The sequence below is a fragment of the Macaca nemestrina genome, chromosome 18 (genome assembly GCF_043159975.1).
Source record: "Macaca nemestrina isolate mMacNem1 chromosome 18, mMacNem.hap1, whole genome shotgun sequence".
In the NCBI taxonomy this organism is placed as follows: domain Eukaryota; kingdom Metazoa; phylum Chordata; class Mammalia; order Primates; family Cercopithecidae; genus Macaca; species Macaca nemestrina.
In genome coordinates, this window is record NC_092142.1 from 24,423,097 (window position 1) to 24,446,659 (window position 23,563).

Below are 23,563 nucleotides of genomic sequence, written 5' to 3' on the forward strand. Positions count from 1 at the left end.
TATTATGTTTTAATTTTAGACAAAGAATATATTTTGAAAGAAAGAAGGGACAGGAAATAATATACTTTGAATAAAGAACAGGCTTGTTTAGTAGAGTGTTGCAAGAAAATAAGAAACAACTTTGCCACACATTTTTCCCTTACTTAGTTACTCTCCTCTTCCCAGGACAGTAAGTTCAGAAAACAATGGAGATAAAAATCAGATTTTGGTGTGTGTGTTTATACTTTTCATCTGGTGAATGAATGGATGGCTGTTCACCAAATAGACAAGAAGGCTGAGTTATCCAGTGGGTCTTGTTTTTCTGGGTATTTTTGGACAAATTGTACCCCATTACCTATAACCCTAATTATATGCGCTGGCCTCTATGCTAGGTGCTAGTAAACTAGACAAGAGAGTCTTGTGACAAAACAGATGGCATCAATTGGGCATCACTAAAAAGTGTTCACTTTGATAAGTGCCTATTATGTGCCAAGCACTATGCTAAGTGCTGTACGTATGATTTCTCTGGTAATACCAATGAACACCGCATTTAGTAGACATTATTATCTTCACCTACATTACAGATAAGAAAATTGAGACTCATAGAGATTAAATAACTTGGCATAGGACAGACAGCTATTAAGTGGCAGAGTGAGATTCTGACCCTGTCTGTTCTGGTCTTTGAGCTGCTATTCTACCATGTACATACGTTGAACACCTAAACAGACAATTCCACACCCTTCTATCATGCTATGATATGGTCAGAACTGCAGTAGAGGCTCTGGGACCATGGGGGTTGTGAGGTGGGTGGGCTAATTTTATGCAGACTATTAGAAAGTAAATAAATTAGGGGATATGACTTACGGGGGGAGAACTAAGCATAGTCTGGCTTCTGAACCTAGTGGAGTGTTTTGCTAAATATCTCATTTTAAATTATATTGGCCTGTTTTGGAGGAAAAAGGAGAAAACAATCAATGAGGTTTTCCTTTTAGAGATCCCCATGGTTAACCCCTTCACCCCCTTCAAACCTTTTGAAATGTCGTCTTTACTGTGAGAGCTACTGGACTACCTTATTTAAACTGTAGCCTGCCTACCCTCCGTCATCACTTGGAGTTCTTCCCTCCTCCTCTTTTTCTTATTTTCTTACAGAATTGTTTTCACCTTCTAACATGCTGTACTGTACTGTATAAGTTACTAATTTGTCATATTTATTGCTGATTTTCATTGCTCACTACCTGAGTTCTCCATTTTTTTTTTTTTTTTTTTTTGAGACGGAGTCTCGCTCTGTTGCCCAGGCTGGAGTGCAGTGGCCGGGTCTCAGCTCACTGCAAGCTCCGCCTCCCGGGTTCACGCCATTCTCCTGCCTCAGCCTCCGGAGTAGCTGGGACTACAGGCGCCCGCCATCTCGCCCGGCTAGTTTTTTGTATTTTTAGTGGAGACGGGGTTTCACCATGTTAGCCAGGATGGTCTCGATCTCCTGACCTTGTGATCCGCCCGTCTCGGCCTCCCAAAGTGCTGGGATTACAGGCTTGAGCCACCGCGCCCGGCCAAGTTCTCCATTTAGAATGTAAAATCAATGAGAGGAGGGATCTGTGCTCGTTTCGCTCACTCACATATCCCAAATTCCTAAGAAGAGTGCCTTGTATACAATAGGTCTTCATTCAATATTTGTTGAATTAATGAATGAGGAAAAGAATCTTGAGAAACCAAACACAGGCATGCTATTGGGCTGAATGATTTTAATGGCCCATCCCAATCCTACCATTCTGCTCCCATACCCAAGAAAAGCATCTTTCCATTTAGGATGCAGGAGTATTGGAAAGCAAGTTCCCGCCTATCTAGATACCTGACTATCACTGGGATAGTGTTTTTGGACCTGGATTAAGCCTACATATTCAATAAACTTACATCTTTAGTCTACTGTGCTCATCTTCATTCTAGTCCTCTGCTCTCCTGACATGAGCAGTTAAAGAAGAGAATTTAGTGCATACAGCAAATATTCCCCACATCTCAATGGCAGGCAGAACAAACTCTGTGATTTGAGTTGGAAATATTTTTTTAAAAATTCATGGGAACGTCTTTGAATTTGAATTAACCTAATTATAAAATTTACAAGCATCCAGTGTGCTTTTTATAAGGCTCCTATAACAGATGTGTCAGATGTCTAGCTTTGAAAGGACTTCATAATTCAGTTACGATTTCCTCTGGGTTAAATATTGGAGTCTGAGACTTGGGGGTAGGGGAGTGAAAGCCATGCATTTCTTGACATGCCATCTGAATGCAGGATGGATGGAGTCAGTAACAAACGCTGCCTGCTTTTCTTCTTTCCATTATGTTAAGTCATACCCCCTTATTAGGCGAGGAGCACTCCCCATCTTTAAAATTTGGGACTAACTTCCAAATTCCTTCTTAAGCGCATATTGGCTGCTACCAGGCCCAGTATCTATTTGCACTCCATGGATGGAAGAGATGGAGGGTGCCAACATTTACTTCTGTGTAACCAATGATGATCAAATCTGGAGCTCTGATTTGACAGTTGATGCCAAAGGACAAATTAAGTGTCATTTATTGTGCATTCCTTCCTTTTTTAATGCATATCCCCCAGTTTCCAAAGACAGAAAAATCTGAGGTCATTCTTGATTGTTCCTCCAGCTTCACCCCCTTTCCCTAACTGTCATTTAGTCACCAACTTCTATCACTTTACTCCTAAATATTTTTTGAATCCATCCACTTCTCTCCATCCTCACTACTCTTGCCCTACTTATGACTACCATATTGTTCTTCTGTTAAGGTCCTAAATCTTAAATGAGGCCTGTAAACAGGGTGACCAATTCATCCAGGGTTTCCCAGGAGTGGTCCAGTTTTAAAATGGAAAGTCCCACATCCCCAAATCTACCACCCCTCAATCCTGGCCAAACCAGGAGTGCTGGGCCCCTTGCCCGTCTGTCTTGTAACTCTCTGCTTCCTTTGTTTGCTCCAGCCTCACTGACTTTCTTCCAGTTATGTGAACTTGGCCATGTTCCTTCCTACCTCAAGACCTTCACTCTGGCTGGACTTCTGTCTTAATCTGTTTTATGTTGCTATAAAGGAATACAAGAAGTTGGGTAATTTGTAAAGAAAAAAAGTTTATTTGGATCCTAATCCCAGTGGCTGGGAAGTTCAAGACTGGGCATCTGGAGAGGGCCTTGTTTTTATTTTTTTGAGCTCTTGGGCTTATTTGACATCACTTTCTCCCTCCTACCTGATTTAGCTATACTGCACCGGCATTTTCTTAAGGAGGCTGAGCTTTTTTAATTTTGAGACTCTTTCTGAGCACATTATTTTCTCTGTGTGATGGACCCTTCCTTCACTAAATTAACAGATATTTAAAGGATACCTTCCCACCAGAACTACTAATTCAGGTCTACTGAACTACTAGTTCTTTAATACCTGGCTCAGCTATAGCTTGTCTGAAATGCTTTCCTGCTTCTACTCCCCTGTGAGTTAATCTGTTTCTTAGTCCCGCAACTATACCTTGAGTAGACATACATCATAGCGCATATACAGCACTGGAATTATTTATTTGTACTCTACCTTCCCCATTGAACTCTGAGCTGCACAATGACAGCGGCTTACCCTTGTGTCTGTTTTTCAGTGGGCTTACATTCTGGAGAAAAGGGAAATAGATAATCAGCATGGCTTTCATTAAAGTTTAATCTCCTCAAGAAGTAAAAGAGATCTTCTAAAAAATAAACAGAATAAGTCAATGTGAAAATGGACAAAAAGATGAAGAGATAGAAAAAATGTCGAGTTATGTACCATGTACATTTGCAACTTTATTGAATAATGCCAAAGAAAATTTCTTGAGACAAGAAGGAAAAATGGGGAGGCCCATACAGATATAAATTTGGTCTAAATAAGAGAGGTTTTGAGAAAATTCACACTGGCTGGACTTGATCCCTACAAAATAGAAATTTTGAAGGGTTTGGCAATTGGGACAGAATAAAAACCCTGATCAGAGTGGAATAAATTTGAAGTCCTCAAAGAATGCGTTTTGTAGTCAACCAGGGGAGGATCAAAGACACTAAAGGCATCAAAGGACCCAGTAGATAAAAAAGCAAATAACCCTTGTGCCTTTACTTAGCGTTGCCTGACAGTCTAAGAACTGAAGCGGGTAATGGATGATGCATCTGGGAACCGGGAAGGCAGAGGTAATGGAATTTCACGAAGGTAAAGGCATCAAGAATGCTTATGAGAATCAGTGATATGGCTTACCATGGGTTGAGATGAGCGAGGCCAGAAAGAGAGGTGTGAGAATGGAGCCCCTGGTCATGGCAGACAACAGGTTCTGGGGGAAAACAGAAATGAAGAGGTGGAAGGAGAAATTAATATGACAAGTGGGGAGGGTTTCAGAATTCACACCAGGTTTAGAGTAGGTCAACATTAGGGTTACATCTTCTCGCTGGGCAAAATCGTTTTCATCCCATTCCATTGATGGAAATGAAATAAAAATTATAAAACATCAAAAGAATAAAAACTGGTTAAAGGGTTTATCAATCCCTTCACTGTCTATCAAATTCAGTGCCAACTGCTATTCAGGTGTGAGAACCTGCACAGTTCCTGTCGTGTGGCTGAAGGTGAAATTTCCCACTAGTCAGGGCAGGCCTGGGCCCCAGGCATGCTGTAGCTCATTTGATGATGGAGCGGGTTTCAGAGTGATTGTCCTAGCTTGTGGCTGAACCTCTGTCCAAGATCATCAGGGAGAGAAGATTTCCCCTTCTCTTATTGGTGCTATCCAAAAGCAGGCTTCTTTTTTTTTTCTTTCGAGATGGAGTTTCTCGCTGTGTCACCCAGGCTGGAGTGCAGTGGTGCAATCTTGGCTCACTGCCACCTCTGCCTTCTGGGCTCAAGTGATCCTCCTGCCTCAGCCTCCCAAGCAGCTAGGAGTACAGGCACCCTCCATCATGTCTGGCTAAGTTTTGTATTTTTAGTAGAGACAGGGATTCACCATGTTGGCCAGGCTGGTCTCGACCTCCTGACCTCAAGCGATCCACCTGCCTCGGCCACCGAAAGTGCTGGGATTACAGACTTGAGCCACCATGCCTGGCCCGTTTCTTTAATCTTACTTAGAACACCAAGGGATAAGAGTGTCTACACATTTTATAAAAAAGATACAAAGCAAATAAGAATGATTTTTAAATACATGGGGCTTTAAGCTACGAATTTGCAGACACATTTTCCCTGTTCTGGTTTCATATTTCTGTGCTTTCTGGGAGGCAGCACAGATTTTGGTGTTGCTGTCTTTAAAACAAGAGAAAAGAGTCAAAACAGTTAATCTCACATGCTTCGCATGATAAAGAAAAATCAGCAGAAGCTGGCATAGGGGGAGATGCTGGTAGCAGAGCCGAAGTAGAGGATTTTCCCGATGGGTCCCTGTAATGATGCTGTCTTGGAGGAGGAGGGACTCAGAGTAATACACAAAGATCCAACTTGTGGCCAGGCCTTTAAGTAACTCAAGTGGTTTAGAAGTGATGGCCACATCCCATGAGAAGGCCAAGGAATCAAAGCCAAAAGATGATGGATGGTGATGGCCCTGAGGATACCGGCAGGAGGCAAGATAAGAAGGACCATGGTATAGGGGCCAAAGACCAAGGTTTCAAACTTCAGCAACTAAAGTGATGATGATGCAACAGAAAATAAAGATGACTAAGTGAAAGCAAACCTACTCTGTGAATAAGGGATTGAGTGCAACTAACCTGAGGCTATAAACTGATGGCTTCTTTTTTATTTAAATTTTAATTAATTAATGTACTTTTAGAGATCGTGTCTCACTGTAGCTCAGGCTGGAGTGCAGTGGTGCAATCATAGCTCATTGCAACCTTGAACTCTTGGGCTCAAGTGACTCTTGTGCCTCAGCCTCCCAAGTAGCTGGGACCACAGGTGTGTGTCACCACTCCCAGCTAATTTTTATTTTATTTTATTTTATTTTTAGAAGAGATGGGGTCTTGGTTTGTTGCCCAGACTGGTTTCTAACTCCCAGCTCCAAGCTATCCTCCCACCTCAGCCTCCCAAAGTGCTGGGATTATAGGTGTGAGTCACTGTACCCTCCCCAGTGATGGCTTTTTGAACTGCAGGTGGGAGAAGTTGGGGAAACAGTAAGGGAATGGTCACTTAAACCACCTTCAAATTCCAATTTAACAGAAGCCCAAGCTCCATCTTCTTCCTTAAGACTGAACACTAGTGCTTCCATTTTCTAAACTGCACATTCAGAAAATCAGTTCCTAAGGTAGCCGTCATGGTGGTTGACATAGAGGGACTATGGTGATCACTTGACAGGTGCAAGAGCTTTAGCATCAGGTACTCTCCATCCGTGCTTGCCATTGCTTTCTTTCACATCTGCACTTCTGGGAGCAAAACTAACACCTGGAAAAATGAGAAATGCCTGCATGTGAGTTACTACACCCACAAGTCAGTGCTGAGTGCTAAGTTTGCTGGTTCACCATCTACCAACTTTCGCATTCTAACTTCATAATATGTGTGAGTTGGGCTCATGCCTTGACAAAATTTACGATCGTTCATCTCAGAGTCACTTGCAAATAATCTAAATTGTAAGTACTGAACGTGCAAGTGCCAAGGGACTGGTGTTTAAATATATTTGCATATGAACTAATTTCTAAACCATCCTCTGGATCTCGTGCCATTAGTTAATATCTCTATAGGCTCTTCAAACATAAGTTAATTCTGTTTTATTTCTTTGTGCTATTATTGTGGTCCCCTAAGAGGTTACATTTGGGAAAAAATACTGAATCATGGCTTTCAACTTTGAACTTTTTGGAAACTAAACGTCCCCAAAAGTCCCACCCTGAACCAAATTAGTTTCACTTCAGGGAATGAATAGATCTGAGATTGACTTGTTGGTTCTTGAAGATTAACACAGAGTAATATTTATATTGAATTTTTGATTAAATGATTTTATTAAAGCCAGTAAAATATAACCCTTTTTATTGGTTCAGACAAAAGATGGCTTTGCTTCAGAAATGCCAGCACAGCCTTCCAGGCAGAAGGCCGGTGTGGTGTCTTTTTTCCTCTCCCTCTTTCACTTCCTAAAAGGGAGAAGCTCTTCAGGGGTCTCAGGCACAGCGCTACTGTGTGACTAGGGGGCACTGATCACGTGGCAGTCTGACCATGTGAAGCTGCCTCACAGTCAGAAGTGCAGGGAACAGGGAGAGAAGTTGTTCTTAGTTATGGAAATAAATATAGGAAACCTCTTAAAGAAAGCTTTCCTGGTGTTGTAGGTCAGTTTCCAGGGCCAGAGATGAAGATTGTTGTGAAAAGAAGAAATATTCTTTGCTCCAATGCTTTATTGGAGAAACGCTCTCTGGAGAGAGGATGTGAGGCAAATGGGAGAGAAAAACTCAGCAAGACCGTGGTCTCAGCTGGAGGCTCACTTCAGCCTGATACCCCAGGAAACTCTGGCCCATCTTGAGACCAGGCACTGGCCTTTTGTACCCCAGATAGTCACTGGACACTGGCTGCCCCCTGTGGTGGGGAGTAACTTCCCAGGGAAAGCAGTGTCACCTTAGCAACCAATACTCATAGCAACTGAAGAATGAGTGCACCACCGGTTAAGGGACCTGGGCATGGCACTAACAGCATCCACTACACTTGGAGAGGGAAGAGAAGGTTAGGAAAGAAGGGAAGGACTCTCTGTGGGTGACTAGCTTATAAGCTGAGACTGGGTGATGAGTGAGAATCAGGGTAAGAGGCTTAGAGGAGAAGCAGGGAGAAAGGTGTCCCAGGCAAAGGGAACCGCAATGCAATGGCTTTGGGGCAGGTGGCATCCCTTGCTCTGTTCTGGGTGTTCTGGCCTCCTGATTCTGGGATTGAAGGAATGGGTGAAGTGGTACTGCCATAAAGAAACAGCAACGCGGGTAGAGTTTTGTACTTATGGGGTTCTAGAAGGGGTCCAACAGATTTGTGAAAGAAAATATGATGAGCATGGGCTGGGCTCTGAAGACTGCTAGTATCACTTTTCAAGTACTTTAACCTCTGTATAAAAGTATATTGAAGCTGGGTGCAGTGGCTCATGCCTGTAATCTCAGCGCTTTGAGGGACTGAGGCGGGTGGATCCCTTGAAGTCAGGAGTTCGAGACCAGCCTGGCCAACATGGCAAAATCTCGTCTCTACTGAAAGTACAAAAATTAGCTGGGCATGATGGCGGGTGACTGTGATCCCAGCTACTCAGGAGGCTGAGGCAGGAGAATTGCTTGAACCTGGGAGGCAGAAGTTGCAGTGAGCCAAGATAGCACCACTGCACTCCAGCCTGGGCAACAGAGCGAGACTCTGTCAAAAAAAAATATATATATATGTATATGTATCTGCTTTAGAGGGATGAGTGAAGGTTCCTGTGCCTGGAAACTTTACAAATGCCTACCAAGCTCAAGCCCTTGGTCTAGAAGAGTGAAGGATCTTCTATGGTCTGTGGGGTAACATGGTCTATCCCTCCCAGGTAGGACATCCTATGTGCCATCCCCTACTGACTTAAGGCACACGAAATTCAATGACGATAAAAAGAAAGAAAGATAGAGAGATAGATAGATCACCAGGGAGTTAAAAATAAAAATTTTTGCATGAATTTGGAATTATCAAAAGCCAAAAAATAATGTGTTAACTATCCCATGAAGGTTACAGTAGGGAGAATAATTAACCCTATCTCCGCAGTGTCCCAGTATGAGGTATTTTGATAAGCTATATTCAACTCAGCTGGAGCTGAGCAAGGCAGGTGGATGCAAGGGCAACTGGTAGGGAAGAAGGGCTTCGGTTGTGATTGCAGATAAAAGGTGCTCCATAAATATGTATTGGATAGTGAATGAATATCCTAATGAGGCCTCATCTCCTACCAGCCACGCTAAAGACAAGCTATGAAAGAGAATAAACAAAGAGAAAAAAAAGACAGAATAACAAAAGAAACATAACAGATTAAGATGAGCATAGAGCCACACATTTTAAAATGAGACAAGAGAATTTCAACTAAAGATGGTGAACTGAGGACAGACATATACCAAGGTCCTTAAAAATGTTAAAAAACAAAAACAAAAAAACAACCCTGCATTTTTAAAAGATTGAGTCCACAACAATGCTAGAGAACTAAAGAGGCAAGTAACTGGAGAAGAACATTTCGAAGAAATCTTAGAAAACAGAACACAGATGGGATCCGATTAACGAATAAAACAGATGATGGGAAGGTGTAACCCAAAATTCCAGAAGGAAGAGGAATCCTTCCCAAAGGAGTCCTTTACAAACTCCAAGCTCCTGTGCTTGAGGCCAAGAGTTCGAGGCCAGCCTGAGCAACATAGTAAGATCCTGTCTCTATAAAAACTAAAAAAAAAAAAAAAAATTAGCTAGGCATGGTGGCACGCACCTGTATCCCTGGCTACTCAGAAGACTCAAGAGGGAGGATCACTTGAGTCCAGGAGTTTGAGGCTACAGTGAGCTATGATTGTGCCACTGCACACCAACCTGAGTGACAGAGTGAGACCTTGTCTCTAAAAAATTAAATAAATAAATAAATAAATAAATAAATAAATAAATAAATGGATAAAACCTTCCAACCTCCTACTCCACGACTATAAAGGACAGGGATATGGAACAAGTATCAAGGTGATTAATACATTAATTATAGTTTGAGTCCACATGGTCTGTTTCATCGAATTTGCATCCTACTCACTCTCTGTCCTTGTATGTAATACTCCAGCTCCATGGGCCTTCTTTATGTCCCTTTATGTAAAATATGTTCCTACCTCAATGCCTTTGCACTTACTATTTCCTCTTTCTGGAACAATCTATCTATAGACCCTGACATGGTTGGCTCTTCCTTGTCATTTAGATCTTAGTTCAAACCTCATCTATGCAAAAACAACTTCTCTGATCACAATATCTAAATTAGATCCTAACCCTAGCCTGTCACTCTGTCATATTACCCTGATTCCTTTCCTTCCCAGCACTTATTAGTCTCTGAGATTGTCTTATTCATTTATTTCTTTATTATTATCTGTAAGCAAGGGCCTTATCTATCTGGTTTATCAGAGTATCCACAACATCTGGAACATTAATACAGTGTGGTGCTTGTATCAGTTAGCTTTTGCTGTGTGACAAAAGACCCCAAAACTTAATGGCCTCAAACCACAACACTTTATTTAGTTAATGATTTGGGTCAGCTAGGCAGTTCTTATCTGCATGAGTTCAGCTAATCTCTGTGGAACTCTTTCAAGCATCCTTAGTCTGCTTGTAGGTTGGCTGGTGGTTGGATCATCCAGGAAGTCTTTTCCACATGTCTAGTGTCTAGTTGGCTGTTTATCAGGGCAACAGAGGTATCTGGACCACATACCCTTCATTATCCAGCAGGCTTACTTGGGCTTCTTCACAGAGTTGTAGGGCTCCAAGAGCATCAAGAGGAAGTAAGTAACCACAACGTGCAAGTGATTTTCATGTCTGTTTCAAGTCACTTTTCCATAGTCCTATTGAACAAAGCAGGTCACATGGCCACACCCAAGTTCAAAGAGGTGAAGAAACAGACCCTACCTCTTGTTAAGAGGAGCTTTAAAGTCACATTGCAAAGAGAGGTGGATACAGAGCTAAGCACAATTTATAGCCATTTTTGCATTCTTATCATAGTACTCAGTAAATATATGCTGAATATATTTGACTTAAAGAACTGAGTCTTGGAAGGTGGGGTTAGTTGGGCCCCTTCTACCTTCCTCCCTGAATATATACAACAGTGAACAGAAATTTTTGGTCCCACATAAGAATCCAAGCTGTATACTCTGAAGAAAAAATAATTCTAGCTACACAGAGATGCCCCCTCATTTGAGTGTAAAACCGTGAACGAGAAGCAAAGCAGTTTGAGGAAACTCTGAAACACACAACAGGCATATCATAAAAAAAGAAAGGCAAGACAGGTTTGCTCAAAAAGAAATATATCAAAGTATCCCACTGCTAAGAATAAAGTCCTCCTTTTTTTGAGTCATTGTCTACAGCCTGCCTACCCCTTATCCACATCTCATAAAAGAAGTTTTTTAGTTATCACACCCTACTCACTATCAGAGGCATCCCAAGGAGAAGTGTCTTGGTGAACAGCGCTACGCAAATGCAAATGAAACCCTCCTTACTTCACAGCCTAGATCTTTATTCATAAACATGAACCAACAACAGAGTCAACAAACATGTAAGGAAAAGAAATTGCACATGAGAAACGTTAACATTAATAAATAAAATACAGGCAGCTGCTGTGAAAACAGACAAACCGAAGAGCAAGAACAAGAGTCCCTGGTAATTAAAAATATGTGTGGCACTACAGAGAAAATTCTGCGGGCAGACTGGGTAAGAAAACGGATGTAGTTAATGATCACATCAGTGATCTGATGATAAAATTCAATGGAATCATGCAGCCCTGAGCAAAAGGCAAAATAATGAGAAGTCTGAGAGAAATATTAAGCAGCATAGGTGTCTGCTATTTCTTTTATTGGGGTTCTAGAGGCAGAGAAAAGAGTCAATAAAGGGAAGAAAAATTCAGTGATCTACTATAACATAATTTCCCTGAGACAAAGTCATAAGAATTCAGTTTGAAAAGAATTTTGAAGAGAATCCGTATACATTAAAAAAATCCATATCTAGAAAAAGTTCTGGACTTTAAGGAGAAAGAAGAAATACTAAAAGCTTCCAGACAGTTCACTTGCAGTGACAGGGGAGTCAGACTAAATTCTCATTAGCGATCTCGGATGCCAGAAGATAGTGAAATATACCCTTAAATTTTTGAGGGTATATGATCTTATATCTAGTATTCAATACTTAGTCAAACTCTAAAGGAGCAGTTTAAAGACATGTACAGAAATTCAGGATTCATTCAAGGACCTCACAGAAAAACATGCTCAAGGAGATGCTCCAGCAAAACAACAACAACAAAAAGAACATAAGAAATTAATAGCTGAATATCATAGAGAAGAAGCAAAGAAAATTAAAAAGACTTTAAAAAGAGGGTATATTTGAACCCTGGGATTTGAGAAATTCTTAAGCATAAGGATGTTAATGACACTGAATATCTTCTTAATGAATCTATTCACATTACTTGATACTTAATAATGTTTATATAATTGCAACCTGAAAATTACTGGGGTTTTTAAATTTATTTTCAGTTTTTATTATTAATGTATAGACAAAGCACAGAACACTTAATTAGATATATAGAAAATGATATAAAAGTTATAAACTTGTCAATATAAAAACAGTAAAACTAATAAAACCTTGGACTGGACAGGAAGATGGTGGTAATGCAAAGAAGCTAAATTTCTTATCTATCATAAGCAGGAAGTCAAAGGATGGTATCTAAAGTTAGTAAAATTTTTAAAAAGAAATATAAGCATACAATTTTAAATTTTAATGGTGACCACTAAGATAATTAAACAACGGAAACTCTTCAGTTAGCCGTTTCTACGAGATAGGTCTGGAAAGGTTGAAGATTGGCTAGCAAGATTTTCACTTTTCATTTCAGACTTCTTTATGAGTGGAATGATCCTCGGGGGTGGGTAGGGTGGGGTATAGGATCTCTCTGGCTGCTGAGGCTGGAGTGCAGTGGCATGATCATAACTCATTGCAGCCTTGGATTCCTGGGCTCAAGAGATCCTCCTGCCTCAGCCTCTTGAATAGCTGTGACTACAGGTATACATCATGAAGCCTGGCTTTTTGTAGAGACAGAATCTTACTATGTTGCTCATGCTGGTCTTGAACCCCTGGTCTCAAGTGATCCTCCTGCCTCAGCCTCCCAAAGTGTTGAAATTACATGGGTGAGCCACTGCTCCTGGCCCAAAATAACTTTTTATTTTATTTGTTTCTATATGCAGGTATTTTTTGATTAAAAATTATTTAAAGCAATAGAATAATGAATTTGTAAATAAAGTTTACCAATCATACAATTTGATAAACCTTCAGTGAGAACTGTAATAGTTTCAGAAGAGTTAAGATAACAGAAGGCTAAAATCAAACAAATACAAATTTAAAACAAAACTGAGAAGTGACATAAAAAATTATTAAATCAAAAATTTAAAAGCTTGAAAGCTTTTTAAAAGATATAAGTGATGAAATTTAAAATAAAAGATTGAAAGTTGTTACAGTTTTCAAAGAAATATAAATGAAAGATAAGCACATGAGGTAAAAGTTAAATATGTAGGGGTTGATTAGGGTAACAATTAAGACCCACTATGTTAAGGTGAAAAGTATGAATACTAAGCACGAAAACTCTAAAAAATTGTTTTCAGAAAAAAATGTAAAGTTTAGTAGTTAGAAGGAAGAAAAAATACATCTAAAAGTCCATGTTTAAAATACTATTTTTGAATAAATATTTCTGATATTTATAATTTTTCATCCATTCATTCATTCACCACTTTACAAAAGACAAAAAGCCTTTATTGGACATAATTATTTGATAATCCTGGTGAGATATGAAGATGGAAAAAACCCACTATATGTGTCAAATAGGTCAAACTGAGTAGGAGAGAGAAACACAGGCACAACTAAATGAAACACAATAGAATAAAGTTACAATACAGCTTTGTACCATGTTCTATGGGGCCACAGAGAATGGTGCAATTAACTTGCCTTGGGCATTGGGAATAATACAAAGTGGAGATGCTTTTTTCTGTTCCACTTTGAAGAGTAAATGGGAATTTCCCACTGAGCCAGAAGAGCCAGGGCATTTCAGGCAGAGGGAACAAAAGTAGAAGGAAAAATAGGTTTGAAATTACAAGGCATGTTGGAAGAAAAATTAATAATTTAGTGTGGTGAGAGTTTGAGATATATGGCAAGAAGTGAATATAAAGTTGGAAAGATAAATTGGTACCAGACTGTTAAGAGTTCACATGGTATTCTGAAAGTTTTTACCTTGCACTACATATAGTTGGAAACCTTTGAAAGATTTTATGTGCCCTAATGACATAATCAGAACCTACTTAATTCTGAGTTATGATGATAGAAAGCTAGTGCCTTTGGATTGGCCATTCCCCGTACTCATATAGATAGAAAGATTTAAAAGGAGGGGAATAATTTTAATATTCCTAGGAATATTAAATGATCACTTGCTATAAAACAGAAAGAACTTTCATGACCTAACTCTTCAAAGCCTACAGATAAAATGGTAGAACCATGAGTGGAAAAAATATCTCAAGAAATTTGACAAGATTTCGTCCATCAGGGTTAAAGAAATTTAAATTTTCTTCAATATGGAAACTGTTTACAAGGGTAGTGAGAGTCATTTAACACCCTTACTAAGCATCAGTTGTAATCTGAAATCTGCATTTGGAAGAAAATGAGCTATAAGAGCTGTAGCAGTAGGATATAGTGGAGGTTGTAGATTTTTTAACATGAATGCAGAAATAGCCTATCCAGAAATAAATTCTAAATATTGTAGAAAGACAATCAGGTGGTGGTATCAAGATATCCCTTCTTAGAACACCACATTATTATTTTAAGGAATAGTTGGCTTTTTTAAACTAGAAAATTTAATGATAGTTGGCTAAACTAGAAGGTTTCATGATAATTATCTGTTTTAACCAGAAAGTTGGCTAAAGGCTGTGCATATAAAATAATTCTTCAGCCTCAGAGCAGGAAGAAGTAATGGACCACTTAGCAACCTGATGGGCATTCTGGGAACTGAAGAGAAATTATGTATATCGCAAATAGGAGAAGGCTATATTTCTTATTCCTCACTGAACAGGCCGAAGTGGAAATAAGAACAACCAGGCAACCCCTTGCTGACCCATATTTCAAGTTGCTGTCTGTGGACTGAGCAGCTGGACCTGTCCTGGCAATCAGGCATGACCATGCAGCCCCGGGCTTCAGGCTTGTGTGGCAGACTCCATTTCTGTGTCACATCCAAGTCAAGCCTACTTCGGTGGTCCAGGCTCCTGATAGCTCTCTGTGGCAGGCAGCCCTCAGTAGCCCAGAGCTTTTGGTGTGCCCCAGAGTTATGCTGGCTGTATCTGCATGAGGCTTCTGGCCTGCCCCAGTGCCATACCTGCCATAGTGGGCCCTGGGCTTCTGATGCATCCCAGGACTCAGCTCCCTCTGGTTTCTGGTGTGTCCCAGGGCCATGCCTGCCAAAGGCTTTCCTAGGCAAAGTCATTCTGTGAAGACTGGAATAAGTACCTACTTCTTCAAATATGCAGACACTGACACACAACCACAAGCATTAAGAACAGTCATGGAAACATGATGTCACCAAAAGGACAAAATAAGTGCCAGTGACTGGCCCTAAAGAAATAGAATATAAACTACTTCACAAACAATTCAAAAGAACTGTTTTAAGGAAGCTCAACAAACTTTAAGCAAATATAGATAAACAGATAAACAATTCAACAAAATGATGGAGATAATTGGTGACCAGAACAAAAAAAGTATTAGAGAGATTGAAATAATAAGAGAAAAATCAAACAGAAATCCTGGAGCTGAAATACACAATGAATGAAATGAAAAATTCAACAGTGAACATCAATAGCTGAATTAATCATACAGAAGAAAGAATCTGTGAACTCAGAAACAAGTTATTTGAAAATATAGAGTCAGAAGAGAAAAATAAAAAAGAATAGAAAGGAATAAAGACAGCTTACAGGATTTACAGGTGGGCAGCAAAAGAGCCAATATATGAGTCACTGGTGTTCGAGATAGAGTAGAGAAAGACAAATTGATAGAAAGTTCGTTTAGGAAAAAAAAGAGCAGAAAACATCCCATACGTGGAGAAAGATATAAATATCCAGGTACAAAAAAGTCAAAAATCTCTAGTCAGATTCAATGCAAATAAGATTACCTCAAGACATATTATAATCAAACTGTTGAAAATATAAAACCAAGAGGATCCTGAAAGCAGCAAAAAACATAAGGGAGTTCCAAAATGGCTAACAGAAGGCTTCTCAGCAGAAAGCTTACAGGCCGAGAGAGTGCAATGATATATTCAAACTGCTGAAGGAAAAAAAAAAAAAAGAAACTACCAAATACTAAGCAAAACTGCCCTGCAGAAATAAGGAGAGATAAAGACTTTCAAAGACAAACAAAAGCTGAGAGAGTTCACTACCACTAGACTCTTCTTACAAGAAATGATGAAAGGTTTTTGCCAGGAATGGTGTTGCATACCTGTAGTTCCAGCCACTTGGGGAGGCTAAGGTGAGAGGATCACTTGAGCCCAGGAGTTTGAGGCTGCAGTGAGCAATGATTGTGCCACTGCACTCCAGCCTAGGTGATAGAGCAAGACCCATTTCTTAGGCGGCGGAGCAAGATGGCCGAATAGGAGCAGCTCCAGTCTCCAACTCCCAGCGCGAGCGACACAGAAGACCGGTGATTTCTGCATTTTCAACTGAGGTACTGGGTTCATCTCACTGGGGAGTGCCGGACGATCGGTGCTGGTCAGCTGCTGCAGCCCGACCAGCGAGAGCTGAAGCAGGGCGAGGCATTGCCTCACCTGGGAAGCGCAAGGGGGAAGGGAGTCCCTTTTCCTAGCCAGGGGAACTGAGACACACAACACCTGGAAAATCGGGTAACTCCCACCCCAATACTGCGCTTTAAGCAACAGGCACACCAGGAGATCATATCCCACACCTGGCCGGGAGGGTCCCACACCCACGGAGACTCCCTCATTGCTAGCGCAGCAGTCTGTGATCTACCGGCAAGGCAGCAGCGAGGCTGGGGGAGGGGCGCCCGCCATTGCTGAGGCTTAAGTAGGTAAACAAAGCTGCTGGGAAGCTCGAACTGGGTGGAGCTCACAGCAGCTCAAGGAAACCTGCCTGTCTCTGTAGACTCCACCTCTGGGGACCGGGCACAGTAAACTAAACAAACGCAGCAGACACCTCTGCAGACGCAAAGAACTCTGTCTGACAGCTTTGAAGAGAGCAGTGGATCTCCCAGCACGGAGGTTGAGATCTGAGAAGGGACAGACTCCCTGCTCAAGTGGGTCCCTGACCCCTGAGTAGCCTAACTGGGAGACATCCCCCACTAGGGGCAGTCTGACACCCCACACCTCACAGGGAGGAGTACACCCCTGAGAGGAAGCTTCCAAAGCAAGAATCAGACAGGTACACTCGCTGTTCAGAAATATTCTATCTTCTGCAGCCTCTGTTGCTGATACCCAGGCAAACAGGGTCTGGAGTGGACCTCAAGCAATCTCCAACAGACCTACAGCTGAGGGTCCTGACTGTTAGAAGGAAAACTATCAAACAGGAAGGACACCTACACCAAAACCCCATCAGTACATCACCATCATCAAAGACCAGAGGCAGATAAAACCACAAAGATGGGGAAAAAGCAGGGCAGAAAAGCTGGAAATTCAAAAAATAAGAGCACATCTCCCCCGGCAAAGGAGCGCAGCTCATCGCCAGCAACGGATCAAAGCTGGACGGAGAATGACTTTGACGAGATGAGAGAAGAAGGCTTCAGTCCATCAAATTTCTCAGAGCTAAAGGAGGAATTACGTACCCAGCGCAAAGAAACTAAAAATCTTGAAAAAAAAGTGGAAGAATTGATGGCTAGAGTAATTAATGCAGAGAAGGTCCTAAACGAAATGAAAGAGATGAAAACCATGACACGAGAAATACGTGACAAATGCACAAGCTTCAGTAACCGACTCGATCAACTGGAAGAAAGAGTATCAGCGATGGAGGATCAAATGAATGAAATGAAGCGAGAAGAGAAACCAAAAGAAAACAGAAGAAAAAGAAATGAACAAAGCCTGCAAGAAGTATGGGATTATGTAAAAAGACCAAATCTACGTCTGATTGGGGTGCCTGAAAGTGAGGGGGAAAATGGAACCAAGTTGGAAAACACTCTTCAGGATATCATCCAGGAGAACTTCCCCAACCTAGTAGGGCAGGCCAACATTCAAATCCAGGAAATACAGAGAACGCCACAAAGATACTCCTCGAGAAGAGCAACTCCAAGACACATAATTGCCAGATTCACCAAAGTTGAAATGAAGGAAAAAATCTTAAGGGCAGCCAGAGAGAAAGGTCGGGTTACCCACAAAGGGAAGCCCATCAGACTAACAGCAGATCTCTCAGCAGAAACTCTCCAAGCCAGAAGAGAGTGGGGGCCAATATTCAACATTCTTAAAGAAAAGAATTTTAAACCCAGAATTTCATATCCAGCCAAACTAAGTTTCATAAGTGAAGGAGAAATAAAATCCTTTACAGATAAGCAAATGCTTAGAGATTTTGTCACCACTAGGCCTGCCTTACAAGAGACCCTGAAGGAAGCACTAAACATGGAAAGGAACAACCGGTACCAGCCATTGCAAAAACATGCCAAAATGTAAAGACCATCGAGGCTAGGAAGAAACTGCATCAACTAACGAGCAAAATAACCAGTTAATATCATAATGGCAGGATCAAGTTCACACATAACAATCTTAACCTTAAATGTAAATGGACTAAATGCTCCAATTAAAAGACACAGACTGGCAAACTGGATCAAGAGTCAAGACCCATCAGTCTGCTGTATTCAGGAGACCCATCTCACACGCAGAGACATACATAGGCTCAAAATAAAGGGATGGAGGAAGATTTACCAAGCAAATGGAGAACAAAAAAAAGCAGGGGTTGCAATACTAGTCTCTGATAAAACAGACTTTCAACCATCAAAGATCAAAAGAGACAAAGAAGGCCATTACATAATGGTAAAGGGATCAATTCAACAGGAAGAGCTAACTATCCTAAATATATATGCACCCAATACAGGAGCACCCAGATTCATAAAGCAAGTCCTTAGAGACTTACAAAGAGACTTAGACTCCCATACAATAATAATGGGAGACTTCAACACTCCACTGTCAACATTAGACAGATCAACAAGACAGAAAGTTAACAAGGATATCCAGGAATTGAACTCATCTCTGCAGCAAGCAGACCTAATAGACATCTATAGAACTCTCCACCCCAAATCAACAGAATATACATTCTTCTCAGCACCACATCATACTTACTCCAAAATTGACCACGTAATTGGAAGTAAAGCACTCCTCAGCAAATGTACAAGAACAGAAATTATAACAAACTGTCTCTCAGACCACAGTGCAATCAAACTAGAACTCAGGACTAAGAAACTCAATCAAAACCGCTCAACTACATGGAAACTGAACAACCTGCTCCTGAATGACTACTGGGTACATAACGAAATGAAGGCAGAAATAAAGATGTTCTTTGAAACCAATGAGAACAAAGATACAACATACCAGAATCTCTGGGACACATTTAAAGCAGTGTGTAGAGGGAAATTTATAGCACTAAATGCCCACAAGAGAAAGCAGGAAAGATCTAAAATTGACACTCTAACATCGCAATTAAAAGAACTAGAGAAGCAAGAGCAAACACATTCGAAAGCTAGCAGAAGGCAAGAAATAACTAAGATCAGAGCAGAACTGAAGGAGATAGAGACACAAAAAACCCTCCAAAAAATCAATGAATCCAGGAGTTGGTTTTTTGAAAAGATCAACAAAATTGACAGACCACTAGCCAGACTAATAAAGAAGAAAAGAGAGAAGAATCAAATCGACGCAATTAAAAATGATAAAGGGGATATCACCACCGACCCCACAGAAATACAAACTACCATCAGAGAATACTATAAACACCTCTATGCAAATAAACTGGAAAATCTAGAAGAAATGGATAATTTCCTGGACACTTACACTCTTCCAAGACTAAACCAGGAAGAAGTTGAATCCCTGAATAGACCAATAGCAGGCTCTGAAATTGAGGCAACAATTAATAGTCTACCAACCAAAAAAAGTCCAGGACCAGATGGATTCACAGCTGAATTCTACCAGAGGTACAAGGAGGAGTTGGTACCATTCCTTCTGAAACTATTCCAATCAATAGAAAAAGAGGGAATCCTCCCTAACTCATTTTATGAGGCCAACATCATCCTGATACCAAAGCCTGGCAGAGACACAACAAAAAAAGAGAATTTTAGACCAATATCCCTGATGAACATCGATGCAAAAATCCTCAATAAAATACTGGCAAACCGGATTCAGCAACACATCAAAAAGCTTATCCACCATGATCAAGTGGGCTTCATCCCTGGGATGCAAGGCTGGTTCAACATTCGCAAACCCATTTCTTAAAAATAACAAAACAAAACAAAAATGCTAAAAGGAGTTCTACAAGCCAGAAGGAAAGCATGCTAATGAGTAATGTAAAAACACCTGAAAGTGTAAAACTCACTAGTAAAAGTAAAAGGACAACCAAATTCAGAATACTCTAATGGTGTAATGGCGTGTGAGTCACTTATATTTTTAATACGAAGGTTAAAATACACAACTGTTTAAAAAATAAAAACTACAATAATTTCTTAAAAGATATACAATATAAAAAGATGTAAATTGTGAACTATAAATTCAGACTGTGGGGAGGTGGAGTAAAAGCATAAAGTTTTTTTTTTTTTTTTTTTTGCAATCAAATTTAAGTTGTTATTAGCTTAAAATAATCTGTTATATGTAATTATAAGGTGTTTTTTGTAAGGCTCATGGTAGCCACAAAGAAAATCCTTTAGTAGATTCACAAAAAATTAAAAGCAAGATATCAAAATATATGACTACGAAAAGTCACTTAACCACAAAGAAAGATAGTAAGAGAGGAAAAAAGGAACAAAGGATCAACAAATCAATTAGAAAACAATTTACAAAATGTCAGTAGTAAGTCTTTACCTGTCAAGTATTGCCTTAAATGTAAATGGGTTAAAATCTCTAATCAAAAGACACAGAGTGACTGAACGGACAAAAGCAAAAACAAACAACAACAACAACAACAACAAAAAACACTATACTGCCAACAAGAACTTCATTTCACCTGTAAATATACATGGCTGAAAGTGAAGAGAAAAAGAAATGTATTCTTTGCAAATGCAAAACAAAATAGAGCAGGAGTAGCTATACTTGTATCAGATAACATAGACTTTAAGTCAAACACTAAAAAGAGAAAAAGAAGGTCATTATAGAATGATAAACTAGTAAATTCAGCAAGAGGATGCAACAATTATAAATGCATATGTGCTCAACATTGAAGGACCTGAAACATATCTAAAGAGAGTCTCCCTCTTCAGGCTTAAGATCTTCAACTATTATTGCATTTTATTCTCTCTCTCTTCACATCTAAGTTCCGAAGACAGACTAAAATGCAATAATAGTAGAGTACTTCAACATACTCCACTTTCAGTAATGGGCAGATCATCCAGACAGAAAATCTAAATGAAAGCATGGAACTTAAACTACAATAAAATCAAATGGACCTAACAGACACATGCAAAACATTCCATCCAACAAATGCAGAATGCACATTCTTCTCCACAGCACAAGGAAGATTCTCTGGGATAAATCATAGGTCAAAAATAAAGTCAAATAATTTAAGAAGATGAAAATCATATCAAATATTTTTTCTGACCACAATGGTATGAAACTAGAAATCAATAACAGAAAGAACTTTGGAAAATACTAATATGTAGAAATTAAACACGTTTGTGAACAACCAATGGGTAAATGAAGAAACTAACAAATTTCTTGAGACAAATGAAAATGGAAACACAACATACAAAACCTATGTGATAAAGCAAAATCAGTTCTCAGAGGGAAATTTATAGCAGTAAACACCTATATTAAAAGAAAAGAAAGATAAAAAATAAGCAGCCTAATATTGCACCTCAAAGAACTAGAAAAACAAGAAACAGCTAAGTTCAAACTTAGTAGAAGGAGTTAAGATCAGAGCAGAAGTAAATGAAACAGAGACTAGAAAACTAATAGGCAAGATTACCTAAACTAAGAGTGGCTTTTTTTAAAGGACTAATGAAATGAAAATTTTTTTAGCTAGATTGAGAAACAAAGAAAAGACTCAAATAAATAAAATCAGATAAAAAAAGGAGACATTACAGCTGATGCAACAGAAATATAAAGGGTAGTAAGAGAATACAAACATACCTCATTTTATTGCCCTATACTTTACTGCACAGATGTTGGGTTTTTACAAATTGAAGGTTTGATAACCCTTCATAAAACAAGTCTATTGGCCGGGCGTGGTGGCTCATGCCTGTAATCCCAGCACTTTGGGAGGCCGAGACAGGCGGATCATGAGGTCAAGAGATCAAGACCATCTTGGGCAACATGGTGAAACCCCATCTCTACTAAAAATACAAAAATTAGCTGGGCGTGGTAGCGCACGCCTGTGGTCCCAGCTGCTTGGGAGGCTGAGTCAGGAGAATTGTTTGAACCTGGGAGGCGGAGGTTGCAGTGAGCCAAGATCACACCACTGCACTCAAGCCTGGGCAATACAGCGAGACTCCGTCTCAAAATAAAATAAAACCAAAACAAGCAAACAAACAAAAACAAGTCTATCAGTGTCAGTTTTCCAACAGCATGTGCTCACTTCATGTCTCTGTGTCACATTTTCATAATTCTCATAATTCAAACTTTTAAATGATTATTGTATCTGTTATGGTAATCTGTGATCAGTAATCTTTGATGTTACTAGTGTAATTTCTTGGGAGCACCACAAACTGTGCCTACCTAGGATGGCAAACTTACTCAGTAAATGTGTGTGTTCTGAGTGCTCCAACAACTGGCCATTTCCCCAACTCTCTCCCTTTCCTTGGGCATTCCTATTCCTTGAGACACGACAGTATTGAAATTAGGCCAATTAAAAGCCCTACAACGGCATCTAAGTATTCAAGTGAACGGAAGAGTTGTAGATCTCTCTAAAAATCTAGAAATTATAAATCTTAGTGAGGAAGGCATGTCAAAAGCCAGGCTAGGCTGAAAGGTAGGCCTCTGGCACCCAATAGCCAAATTGTGTATGTGAAGAAAATGTTTTTGAAGGAAATTAAAAGTGTTACTGCAGTGAACGCATGAATGATAGGAAAGCAAAACAGCATTATTGCACATATGGAGAAAGTCTTGGTTGTCTGGATAGGAGATCAAACCAAGTCACAACATTCCCTTAAGCCAAAGCTGAATCCAGAGTAAGCCCCTAACTCTTTTTCTTTCTATGAAGGCTGAGAGAATTGAAGAGGCTGTAGAAGAAAAGTTGGAAGCTAGCAGAGGTGGGTTCATGAAGTTTAAGGAAAGAAGCCATCTTCGTAACATTAAAGTGCAGGGTGAAGCAGGAATTGCTGATAATAGAAGTTGAATCCAGTTATCTGGAAGATCTAGCTAAGATACTGATGAAGGTGGCTATACTAAAGAACAGAATTTCAGTGAAGATGAAACAGCCTTCTGTTGGGAGAAGATGCTTCTAGGACTTTCATAGCTAGAGAGGAGAAGTCAATGTCTGACTTCAAAGCTTCAAAGCACAGGTTGACTCTCTTGTTAGGGGATAAGGCAGCTGGTGACTTTAAGTTGAAGCCAGTGTTTATTTACTGTTCTGAAATTCTTAGGATGCTTGAGAATTATGCTAAATTTACTCTACCTGTGCCCTAGAAATGGAACAGCAAATCCTGGATGACAGCACATGTACTTATAGCATGGTTTGCCAAGTATTTTAAGCCCACTATTGAGACCTCATGCCCAGAAACAAAGATTCCTCTCAAA